The sequence below is a fragment of the Diuraphis noxia genome, unplaced genomic scaffold (assembly GCF_037042655.1).
Source record: "Diuraphis noxia isolate RWA-SAM2 unplaced genomic scaffold, SU_Dnox_SAM2 contig0005, whole genome shotgun sequence".
NCBI classification, from domain to species: domain Eukaryota; kingdom Metazoa; phylum Arthropoda; class Insecta; order Hemiptera; family Aphididae; genus Diuraphis; species Diuraphis noxia.
Window position 1 is genome coordinate 26201780 of NW_028301715.1, and position 13904 is coordinate 26215683.

At 31.3% G+C, this 13904-nt stretch overlaps 1 protein-coding gene across 10 annotated transcripts in view; it reads left to right on the forward strand.

Annotated features, from left to right (window-relative positions):
• Rbp6 (RNA-binding protein 6) overlaps nucleotides 1-13904 on the forward strand; it is a 410061-nt gene that overhangs the window by 89158 nt on the left and 306999 nt on the right. The gene's annotated exons all lie outside the window — the stretch shown is intronic.

The window sequence follows — 13904 nt, forward strand, 5'->3', positions numbered from 1 at the left end:
CGTATCGTAATTACTAACCATAGAATTCAAAAATGAAAGGATAAAAATATAATACAAATATGAACATAAACGACGTTTTTTCCTCGTCTAATTTTCAACCTAACCTTTTAATTAAACATCACTGTTGTCATTTTCTTGTGAAACGATGCGTTTCGCTTTGGTTGTACATAAAAAAAAATAATAATAATGAACGCATGGTAATCACTGGTACGACGAGAGCACATGTCATGTCAGCTGCCTCCCAACCACCGAATCATCATATAGCTGGTCCTGACGTGATTTTTTGTTATTATTTACAAGTCAGTGGAATGTTCATATATATACACACACACTAGTGCGCTATACCTACGTATAATATATCGTATGAAATGTGTTGCAATATGTACTTAGGATGAATATTATACGATACACGACTGTTATATAGGTATACCACCGTCGGCGATAGACACTTGACTTTCTAATATGTAATAAGACGTTATCAGATAGAGTATATTATAGTACTTATAAAACGATGATAAGGTGCACTAAAATACAAGATTACGCTATACGGGTGGTGGCCCGAAAACGATCGTAAATTGTCGCAAGGGTAGCGAAGTAGTATTGGTTCGAGGCCAGATTATCCGGGCGAGGTATTATTATTATACCACTACCACCAACAACGCCGCCGCCAATAACGCCACGGTAACCATGGTTACTTATCCGTGGCCCAAAAGTCTCCGACAGCATCTCCCTACGATACTATCTCCCGACCATCCATCTCCCCCCACTGCTCCTGGGCTTACGTATCACCCCAACCCCTCGTATCCTTTTCTCATATCATTACGTGGGTCCGTCTAACACTCAGAAAACCACTCGCAGCCCACGTGCTGATTTACGTCCTCTTCGAATTTACAATCGGAATTGGGTAGCATTTAATATAATATATTATACGCGCGCGCGCCCACACACACACACACACACACACACACACACACACATATATATATATATATAAGCCCATTTTAGTATTTGAGTGTTCGCGAATGTTCTTGTCTTGAGACAGTAAACGCGCTAATGTGATAATGTTAAATGTATATAGGTTTTACGACGAAGTGCATCGTCATTTGAAAAACGCATGAGATAGTGCACTGGTGCAGGGATAGTGCACTCCAACCTGAAACTTCTGCAACTTAACGTTTAATTTTTCAGTTTTGTTGGCAATTTTTAAATATATTTTAAACAGGCATTTAAACACTTAAATTTAAATACATTTAAAAACAGCAATTAATTCCAAACATATTTAGAAAATTTAAAATTTAAATACTTACCTATATAATTTGCTAATGAGGCGTTTTAGGAACGAAATTTGTCATGGTAAGTCTGGTCATCATTTGTCTACATACATTTCAGTGTTATTTTATTTTTTATTTTTTTAAATAAACTAGAAATAAAAACAGTTTTTAAAAATACCTACATTAAGTTAGCATATTTACTTAATACTTGGAATATTGTAATATATATGTGTTAAACGACGTGGTGCTTTGCAATAAATTATTTTATTGTTAATATTATACTTTGTTCACACACACGTATATTATGCACATCGATTACACCCCTATATAGTCTTTGATGTGAAGTAATAAATTTAAACGAAAATCACACCCGCACGAATATTATATATAGGTACGTTAATTTTTTATGTGTAAATAATTATTTTTGCATATATTAAAAAAAAACAACTACCTATTAATCTTTTAGATATCGTAAGAATAAAATACTTTTTAAGTAGGGAATTTTTCTATTTTGAAATAAATTTTACTAGAGTGAAAAAACATTCTTGAAAAGAATGGTATTTTTCAAAACTGTAAAGTTGTCGTTAATGTTAAATACAGCTAAATTGATAAAAAAAATAACAGTAAGAGTACAAAATAATTTAAATAAAAAAGAAGACTAATTATGAATAAATATAATACAAAACCTTCTGCTTATTATTTTTGTCTCACCAAAATAAAAAGTTTTGACGCGTAAATCAAAAAACAATATTGTTTATTTAGCTTTTAATAATATTTACACCGAATAAGAAAAACTGCAACAAAATAAACTACCTAATTAATTATCGAAATAGTTTAAGTGTTATCTGCTTTTGGATTTATTTATTCCTATGCACTTTAAGAGAAAAGTTACGAATACAAAAATTGATTTTTTAAATAAATTATAACACCACATGTTTCATGTGGAGCCTCTCGTACATTGGAATACCTGAAAACGAAATAGCAGACACAATAGCCTTCGAAGCCACCTCATCTCCACTTTCCATACTAATCAACACGACATCCTCATTTGAAACGTTCAACGACATTTATCAGAAAATAATGGAAGGACTTTAGAAAATATAACAATATTAATTAGATTGTTCATAAATTACAGCGATCCGCACAAAAATAATAAACTTTAATTTAGAGCTACCGTATTATTATTACGGTATGTGTATTATGATGCTATTTTGAAAACAATTAAAAAAAAAAAAAAAAATCAACTGGATTTAACTTAATTATAACTTTAATTATTTCAAAGAGGAATAGTTTTCTTCCGATATATTTATGTGTGTTCTACGTTTTATCCACTCTTTCGATGTAATTCGTAATCCTACTCAAGAATTTCCATTAGCCTGAGTCCTTTTTTGTAGTGGCGTATACACTGCCGATACTGTTGTTGTCATTATACGATGGAGGTAAAAGAGAAAATTGGGACGGAGGTGAATTTATCGGTTACATTATTTGAGTTTTTCGGAGAGCCTTTTTTTTTTTGCATTTGGATCAGATCCAAAGACCCAGCTAGGGACGGTGAAAAACAATATAATATTTTAATCAAATCCGGGAGCTGGAACAAAAACAATGCGGGATAAATCCCGGCGGGAATTTACGACTACGGGCGACAATAAAAACCGAGAAAAAATGCTCCGGGTTTGCGTTCTCAAAATAAACTTATTTTGGAGGCAGGGTTATAGAGTATGGTTCCCGTAGAGATTCGGTAATTTTATTTGGATTTCTTCCGCGAGCCCTCGAAATTCGTCTACACGACCGAAAACCATCACATAATTTATTTATGTTAAATGTTATAGTTATAGTTGTACGCATATCGTCTCGTCTCTCGTGGTCTTTATTTTTACGACCAAACTAATCGAAAATTTCAAGCCGATTAGAGCCGATGACGATTTAACTGTTTACCGAAACTCGTTTCGAATGCGAATAGTTGTCGATGGGGTGGTGGTGTGGCGACGGTGTGTGTATGTGAGGGGGGGGGGTCATTTTATGAACCACCTACTCGGGCAGACGTTGTCTACAATAAATCGATGCTATCCTAAACAATCTACACTGTCTATTCGCATTTAATTATAATAATATGTATAATAATAATAAATGTATAGCAATACTTGCGTGGTACATTTCAAAATGTTTTTTTTTTTTTTTACTTTTTACAGTTCTCATCCGTACCACACTGTCACAGCACAATTTCGTGTGCAGTTATTATTTTATTATATTTAAGTTGTTGTTAATACCATATCGTATACCAGTGCCTAAATTTTCTAAAGGTGAAATTATCAATGCTCAAGTACGGTGTTCTCATTGAGTAATAAATATTATAATAGTCTGCTTAAACTTTTAAAAACCAATGCAGAGGAAGCTGTTGCGTCTTGTTTTATTTTTATTCCATAACCTCCTGTCATCGCTCGTCATTACGGCCCTGGAAATTGGATACTTAAATATGTGTACCTAATTGTAGCGTATTTCCAATATTCCTATGTATTAATAACATTCTATATATTATGATGAATCGATTCGTAAAGCATTATGTCTTCAATCACAACCGCAAGTGTAAATTTTTTTTTTAATAAATAACGCTTAATAATTAAATTGCTTGTCCGTTTCTATTACTACTATACAGTGATTATTATTTTTTACGCTGTTGAACATTACAGTATCCATTACTCTATACTATTCCAACACTCGAATTGTATAATACTGCGTGTACTTACTTACTATATGTAGTTTATTGTAATTTTTAATGAACGCATTGGGGTACATTTAGATGTACCTATAAAAACTGTATTTATATAGCGTCGTAAAATAATTCTAATTAATTCATGTATAGTAATTCTTCATCAAGGTTAATAATAAAATATTCAGAAATCATATTTTATGGTGATAAAATCATCTCTTCATTGTTTAAAATCGAATAGATCGCTCTTCAATTTAATAAATAATTTAACCGTCATATTCCTCTATAGAATCACTTAAAGTGATTGGCGCACAGTGCGTGGTGTCCGTAATATAGTTAACCATAACTGATTGAATAGTATAAACGAATAACAAAATGAATGCGATTCAGCCTATAACTTTTGAAGTTGTCTTGGGGTTATATTTTTAATGCATAAATGGCCATTAAATATATATGTCTGTTATATGTGCTTATATCAAATTGATTTTGTAAAATGTTCAATAAGCATTATTTATCAAATATTATTTACGATTTACATACATATTGTGTTAATGCTTATAATTGTATTTATATTTGCTTACTATTAACTGTATCAATAATTAGGTAGCTATAATATTATAATGTTTAACTACATTTTAATTTTATCAATAGAAAATAAAATATTTGTATTGGTTGAAATAACAAAAGAATTGTAGAAAACAGTTGAACAGATTGTCTACCTACTCATTTATAACACGGAATGAAAAACAATTATTTATATTTGACTTGAAAAAATATTGTCGAATTTGAAATATAGTATTAAATAATTTTGCAGACGATATCTCCATGAAAATGTTTATACTTTAGACAGTTCAAAGATGAATTCTATAGAGACTATAGAGATTAAGAATAGAAACACCTGAAGAAAAACACAAATCTTATTTCCTTTCAAAACATTATTCACCTATGCCTATATTATAATATTTGTGTATACATCATTTACCATATACGAGTATAATACTGACATGGACATTTTATAACAATTAGGTACCCAACTGAATAGGCTCGACTGCTTTAGGTTCTAGATATAGTTGACTTTTGAAATTCTTACAATAAAAACAAATCACAGTAATAGTAATCCGTCTGTAAAATGTGTTACCTGAATCGGTATACGATTGGCATTTTTATGTCGCTGAAAACGAAATGGAACCCTCGAGGACTAGTCTAGAACGTAGGTACTCATGATTTTTCGAAAAAAATCTTCTCTCCTCGAGTCTTATTAGTTTCACATCCACATCAGAAGAAAAAAAACGGAAAACGCTCTTGTACGCATCTCTTGCAGACGATTACCATGACATAAAAACAGACGATTTAAGAGAATAAATTACGAAACCTTCGATGCATAAATAGCAGGTTCGGATCGATGCCAATTCGAGCCGGATAGAATATAAAAGCAAGAAATGCTTTGCGAAAATAGATTTGACTGATACAATGTATAAATAAATATACCTACAACCTACCTATTTGCAAAATATAATTTATGTGGTTCGGTATAGTGACATTTAACTTAGTAGGTAGGACGTTTTCGTAGTTGTGTTTAATGTGTAAATTATTCTATGTATCGACCGGGCAATATATTATATTATGTTTGAGTGCAGAATCGATCGTATTGAATATTCCACAAACATTAGTAATATTGTTCTAAACAACAATTAATATAATAATTGAAAACATTTTAACAAGTGGATTACATTTTGAGTGAAAAATATTTAATACATTACACGAATGCTGGTCACACTATTATTTTACTCCGAACTAATTTACATTATCGATCTTATCGGCGGAACCTTGACTATACGATTATGTAAACACAAAATATATGTTATAAGAATTTTTCTTTCGATGATATACGCATATTATCGTAATTGCTTACATTTAAAACCGTGCCCGTGATGTAAACAGTTTTATTAAGTATATTTCCAAGTAAATTTAAAGTAAAATAGATGTTTTTTTTGCGAACTGTTAGTTCATGTAGGTAGCAGGTAAAGAAAATAACACAAACCACTTATTTCCTTTTTTTTTTTAATATCTTAAAAACTTTTTGGCGTATTTCTAGTCACGAAGGCCTTTAATGTTTATTGGAATTTTTTCGTGATTGTTTTTATATAGGCTCTGCAACTATACAGTTTAATCAAACTTTTTCGTTATTTTCAGGATTTTTGTTTTTCAAAACACGCACCTTTACTTCGTAACTCCACGTTTGGGACCTTCATAAGCAAATTAAATAAATTTAAAAATTAAACTGTTTAAACATACTTTTATATTAGCAATGGCGTTAAAATGTTGAAACATGTAATTGGGTTTAGAATAATAAATAAAAAATTGGTTTATTGCATTTTGATTTGCCACGTTATTCACCTATATCTATGTGTATACTACCTATCTACTTGCATGCTATTATTATTAGTAGAAAACTGTTTGTTTGATCAAATAATAATATTATTGTATTCTTTAATGTCTATGTCTTGAAATATTTAAATTAAAGAAACATTGTGAGCTAAATAAACATTTTTCGGTGAAATTAATTTCAAACGGCAAAAGTGCAAATCTTTATAGCACAATACCGTAAATATATAGCGAAATAATTTTGTATACCACCTTATGTTAAGTTTTAAGCGTGGTGGTTATAATTAACCATAATATTATACCTACATAAGAATACTTTTATAGTATAATATTATTAACTATAGCATATACATATAAGAACTACGTACATGATAACATAATACCATAATATACAGTGTCTAAGAAAGATTAAAAAAAAAAAAAGATGCTAATTAAACGTATCACATAAATTGTTAATATTATATGATAAGTAAATAATTTAAGAAGTATACTCGTATTAGCGAATTTTCAAAAATCATGTTTATAAAAAAGTTATAACGATTAAAAAATTAATTTAACCAAAAAATATTGTATATTAAAAAATAAACTACTTGATTTAGATAAATCTTTTTAACATCAAAATTGTTCTTATAATCAGATTCACAGTTAATAAGTTATTTATCAGTATCAAAAAATAAAAAAATGTCTTAAAAATGTAGCGCAAGTGTCTATGAATTATACGGAAAAAAAATAATATTGAATACAACAAAAGTTATTCCATTATATGTCATGATCATCGTGAGACACTCTGTATGTATACGATAGTATATTTTTAAACGGTCATCGCCGCAGCACCTGTACCATAAAAGTTACCGCGATACCAGCGGTATACGCAGCTCAAAACGACACCATAATAATATACTGTTAATATTATTTCGGAAGACGAATCGCGTGTGACGCCGACCCGACGACAGCACATAATATTATACACACTCGCCGTTGACGTTGTACATAATAATATATGTTATAATCACAGCAGTGCGTGTTTTATTATCTAAGGTAAATAGTATAGTGCGAGGGCTGTATAATAATAAATTGTGTGTGCGCGATGAGAGGGACTACGCGTTATTCGGTGTATCAAAAACACTGCGAGCAGGTAGGTAAACGTGTGTTTTTTATTAATGGATTATCAAAACGTCGTATATACGGTTTGCATTGTGTCATTAATTTACGAGACAACGCGTGTACCGGTACACATTCATTTGTACAGTATTTATTGTTATTACTATTGTCGTACATATTATTATGGTACGTAGGTACAATGTGCCGCCACGTCCCCTCGGCCACCCACCGCCGCGCCGACGCCATCTCGAATAATCATCTCGAAGTTCCGCGTGTGTATCACATATTTTAATATTATGATTTTCAAGTCGCACATAATAATATATTTCACGCCGTCTGATGGGGGCCCTCAAGCCCGCCGCAAAATCTGCTGCAGAAAGAACGTTGTTATTATTATTATTTTTTTTTTCACGAATGACGTCACGTGTGTAACCAACATATTATTGTGTTTGATTAAAAAATAATAATAATAAAAATCCCTTTTATGCAAAATGTCACGTTGTCGTCGTCGCCACCGTCGCTTTGTTTTCGTTTTTAATCACGGCTGCTCGGCTGATGCGGCAATAGACGGTACTGCAGGTACCTGCGACTTGAATCGCGCGATTCGGTTGCTCTCCTCGTGATTTATACACTTAGCGTTAGCAAGACCTATACATATATATATTATATATAACAGTAATGTACAAACAGAATCCCTTGGTGAATTTTTTTACACCTCTTGCACATTCACCGACCTCGTGCATAAGTCGAGCTACTGCAGTATACCCTCTCCCCTGAGACCGAAGTCCGACTGCGCGATAGTTCGTTGTCTTAGTCGCTGTTATTTATTATCGTACAATAATGATAATTGTAATCTTTTGTGAAAGCACGACGACTTTTAAATTTATAAACGGTAAACGAACAATATTATTACTGCGGTAAATTAATGTGTATGCGACGGCGTGCCGAACGGGTCCCAACTGCCTAAGAATAATAAACATAATGCCTGTTCTGTATATATAAGAAAAAAAAATTGAAAAATATAACTGTTTTAATTTTTTAAATTTTTGTTTCCACGCCTTTTTAGATAACGATCAAATTTCTGTATAATCGATTTTGTGATAATCCAAAAACAGTACCGTACAATATCCTTATATCTATATACATAATAATATATATACAGTCATGCAATTGAAAACAAATTTTCATGTCACTTGAACAAGTCGCTTTTTTTAAATCACACGTTTTTATAACGATTTAGATTTTATTTCAAAAAATTGTGTGATTATCGGTTTCTAAATACACTCGTAATATTATGTAACGGATTTTATAACACAATAATATTAGCATTTATCCTGTTTAAGAGATGTCGTTATTATGACGTGTTAAAATATAATTTCAATTCATAAACAAACCAGTTTAGGACTCGACAATAATAATGAGTGGTGCGTGAGAACATATTATGTTAATCGAGGTTGTTGCTCCAGTTTATTGTGATGGTCTTCAATTATACGGTTTATGCGTTGATGTTTTATAATAACGTCTATTGATTCCAGTCGTAGTTATAATATTCTAGTGATGAATCGTACAAACGTAATGAATAATGATATAATACGTTGTAAATAAGTTATTTACTTATAACTGATAGTGTGCGTAAATTAACCAAAAGCAACACAAAAAATACGGTAGCCAAATAATAGAAATATTTATTTTTATGTTTTTAAACTACGCGCGTTTGTGTTCAACGTTGTTCGAATATAGTGGGACTTATGAGACAATATTTGAAATAAACTGATATTGACAGCATATATTTAATACTCTCTTGACTCTTATCGTGACTACGTCATGACGTGCTGAACTCGAGGCCAATTATTTAAATGTAAACGACATTATTTCCGTTGAACAACTAAACAAGAGAAATACTCCGTAGTCGAGGGGTGTATTGATTTAAGAGTAAATGTATCACCCGCTAAATGATTGGTCGAGACAGCGGTGCGGGCTGAAATATTACCGTCTATTTAGTCTTTATCAATATTAATTAACGATGGACGGGATGTGTTTCGTAAATAGGGTAAAAGTGTTTTAAACAAAATATTACGAAATACGCCCGTATTCGTTTAAAAATGTATAAAAAATTTTAAGATACGACGATTTTACATTTACAATAAAACGTAAAAACAAAACAAAAGACAATCGAATATATTTTATTAATCGAATATGCTTAGCAAAATAATAACGTAACAGTTCAAATTGTATAGTAAGTTTAGAATCATAAAAACTGTACTTTCATTTGTTCAATGGTAAAATTATTAAATTAAATTAAATAACAAACAAAAAAAAAGTAAAATTACTGATGTACTTACATTTTTTGTATGTTTTTAATCGAATGCGCCTAGTGGCTATTGTAAAACGCAAATTTTCATTTGGTCACATTTTAAAAATACGACAAGAAAACTAATTTTTGCACTCATCTGCGTGCTATAATATTTTCGTTGATCGCTCAATCGCTACCCTAACATTCGTTACCCTAATATATTATAAGGAGCTTATTCAATACACGACTTGAGTAATACTTGACGCGTTTTTGGTCGAATTATAATAATATTTACCATCGACTAAAATCAAGCCGTATTACTACAACAGTAATATTATATTCCCTCGAAGTTTCATATTATTATAGGTTGTTAAAGCCACAGCTGTTTTCCCGTACAATATTTTAAAGGAATAAAATACGATTTCGATACTTGTGAGTTGTGGCCGTTGTGGGACGCGAGCTATTGTACATAGCTGGTCATAGGTACCTAATATTATCATACTATTATTATACCGGCTATTGCGCGGAACGTCATTCATTATAATATTGTGCATCGATTCGTTTTTTATTTAGTACCGAGACCAGACAATGCGCAGTAGACCTATAGAGAGCGTGGGCAGTACCTACCTCGCTCGTACTGAATTGATATTTTAATGTTATAGTTGAAATAATAAAAATATTAAATAATAATTGACAATACGACTATATTGTGACATAATAATATTATACACACACACACACACACACACACACACACTCTCAGTAATAGTGGTGTTGTACCCGTATTACGGTACAACAACTACTTGAGTCGCGTGCACTCGCCCGCGCTGCTAACAACCGTCATTGCCGCCGCCTGCAGTGTCTTATGATTATAATCTTACAAATATATTATTATATAGCTACCGTTTTGCGAGCGTTGTGTGTCCGAAGCACAGGAGGCGGTCGCGGCTGCAGCAGGATGCACGTGGAAGCCAGACAACCAGACAATCGTCTGTTATTTTCCCAGACGATCCTATTACACGCGTCGGACTTTTTTTTTCCATACATATTATACACATCTACTGTAATGCATATCTACTATCTAGTGTATATTATATTATGTTTTTAAATAATAAAGACGGGTAATGTCATGCCCTAAAAGTTCAGACTTCGTACGCACTGAATTACGTATGTATACTTTAATAATTTTCAATAATAATTGAATTAAATTCAATTGGTGGATGCGAATGCGTCTGTTGAATTAGCACTCAACAGAGAAAGGTGGAGAGACTTACTTGTGGTAGCTCAGGCCCTTCAAGGACCGTTAAGCTGAAGAAAGAATAATAATAATAATAATAATAAATAACATTGTTTCAAACGAACATTTTACTAGGTATACGTTCGTTTTTAATAGGTCAAGTACTGAGTAGTAATTATTATTGGCGACGTACATTTAATGACTTTAATCCGTCTCGACGTTCGAATGATTACCATATAATATTTAATTGTCTGATTTGATACTCTATTGTTTTAATTTTTAATAACATACCATTATTTATTGCTATTTAATCAAAAAACTTATAACATTAGAAAGTAATTCCCGGAATCTATTATGAACAAAAATTTTGCAATCATTACGTTATGTTGAAATAAATTTAGTGTAAAATGTCATTCTGGGATCAAAAAAAAAGAAGAAGAGATAATCATACTCTCTGTCAACCAGAAATCGTAATATGAGAGTTTGCAAAAAAAAAGCGGACATCGAATAATAGCTTGCGGAGCTTTGGGAAATAATGCATACTTTGGAAATACATATATACTTAAATTATAGCCATCATAATGATTATATTTTATTGTGTCTATTATCGATTGACAATTATTATTATTGCGGATCGAAAGAAAGATACTACGGGTGTTATAATATATAGTGCTCTCATTCTCGAATCAAACACTTCGTGGAGGTCCTATAGGCGTTTGATAAAGATAATTATTTTTGTTGTTTTATCGGCGCTTGTGATAAAATCGACCGTTGAATTACGACGCCCGTTTTGTTATTCGATATTTGTTTAGTAACGCGAATCTTAAACGTCGTTCGACATGTGTTGTAAGGAGAAATTCATTTTGTTATATATATACAAATATCTTAATAATACACAGAAAATGCTATCTCAATTCTTTTCTCCGGTTTATTTTGCTCTACTCTACTTTACTCTCCTCGCGAACAACACAATGTCATTTGAACACGAATGCGCGTTTAATTTTAAGCATACATATGTTATAGGTCTCTAAACGAAAACTAGAGATTCTTCAAAGAACAAACATTACATTTTTGTCGTATGAAAACACAGTAAATATTTGTATAAAATTACTAGTGAAAATATATTTTTATTTACGCAACATTGCATTGTTGAGTACTGTGCTATCTTAATAATGCAAGTTGGATTTTTCATGTCAATAGAGCATTTTTTTAAGTACTTCTGAAAGGTCAATACACTACATTTTGTGTGTTAGCTAATATCAAATATGTAATCGCGAGGAGGAGAGCTAGAGATGTTCATCGTTCATCATCATAAGTGTTTCATATTATAATATTACAGTTTGAACAGTGGTTTATGCAATGACTGAAAACGTAAAATATTTTGAAAATTTGATTTATGAAAACCGCCGAGAAGTTTACGACACGTATTGCATTCTTTATATAGCTTTACATGATATAATGTATTATGCAACGGACAGGGACGAGAGATCTCATAATATTATTGTAATATATTTTAATAAGTTACAAAACGACTATTAAAACTTGAACATTTCAAGTGTAATATATAATTGCCTGAATCGTTAGGTTCACAAATCGTCCAGCCTTAACGCGCTAGAAATGACAACAATTTTAGGTACCTAAAAAGTATATAAACATAATTGATTAGGTACAGTAATACAATATCTAATAGTTCATCATATAATTTATTATTAGATTTTTATTATATTGGCTTGATTGACACACTGCTGTTATTAATTTTTACCTCAACAATAATACATGGCGTACAAAACATCTGAGTACACGAGCATAATAATAATAATAATGTGAATTGAGCCGAATATTGTTGCACGACATTTATTTTTTATTTTTATTAGGGTATAATACAATTATTTCAGGCACAGGTATCACAAAGTTCGAAAGGTCGAATGTCATAATATTATATTATTCGATTATATGCGGCCGGGTGCGATACATATATGTCTAAAGTTTGATATTTCGGTGAGCATTGTAAAACATGAGGAAAAATAAACTATACTGACTTGCCGTCCGTATGGGGGGGGGGGGGGTCTCGATCCCTCTAAAAAAAAAGGTCACTACCTTTTTTTATACCATATTTTTTTATAAATTATATTTTGTCAAAATAAATAATATGGGCCCTGCCGACGAGACACGATGTCGATACTTTTTGTATCCATGTAAAACATCAATGATAATTAAAAATACGACTCGATAATCAAATCAAATGTAATGGCAGTATCATGATATTACCTGAACGTTGAAATACGCAATGTGTATACTTATATTGGGCTACAACTCGTTTGTGTACATTTACCTTTTAGATTCTGATCGGAGCGAGGAGTGTATTGGTTCTACAATGAAGTTTAATTCTTTTTTATTCTGTAAACACTTTTTCCCTCTCTAAAATTGCTCAAAAGTATCAAGTGTAGTATCTTTTCTGAAAGGTAGTGTTCTTGACCTGGTACTTTAGAGAGGTCATTTTTTTTTATAAGCATTTAAAGGTCAAATTTTGACTAATTACGTAAACATACGGCAATGTTCAAATAATCTTAGTTATAAATTCATAAAAGTTTTTCTTTTTATACCTATCTAAAATTTGAAAATGTAATATAAGGCGCCTAATATATTTTTACAATAGCAGTTGAAAAATAAAAGAAATACATTGTCACAATTTTTTTACAAGCATTCAAAGTTTGAATTTTGAAAACATACGTAAAAATCACGAAAATTCGCAAATTATTTTAAGCTAGATATTCATAAAAAATTTTCTTTTTAAATCTAAGATTTGAAATTTTTTAATAATCTGTAATATATTCTAGACAGATAAACCGTCTCCGCTCTCACAGAATCGTTTTTCGTATACAATTTCGCTTTTTTTTTTACCTAACTCGT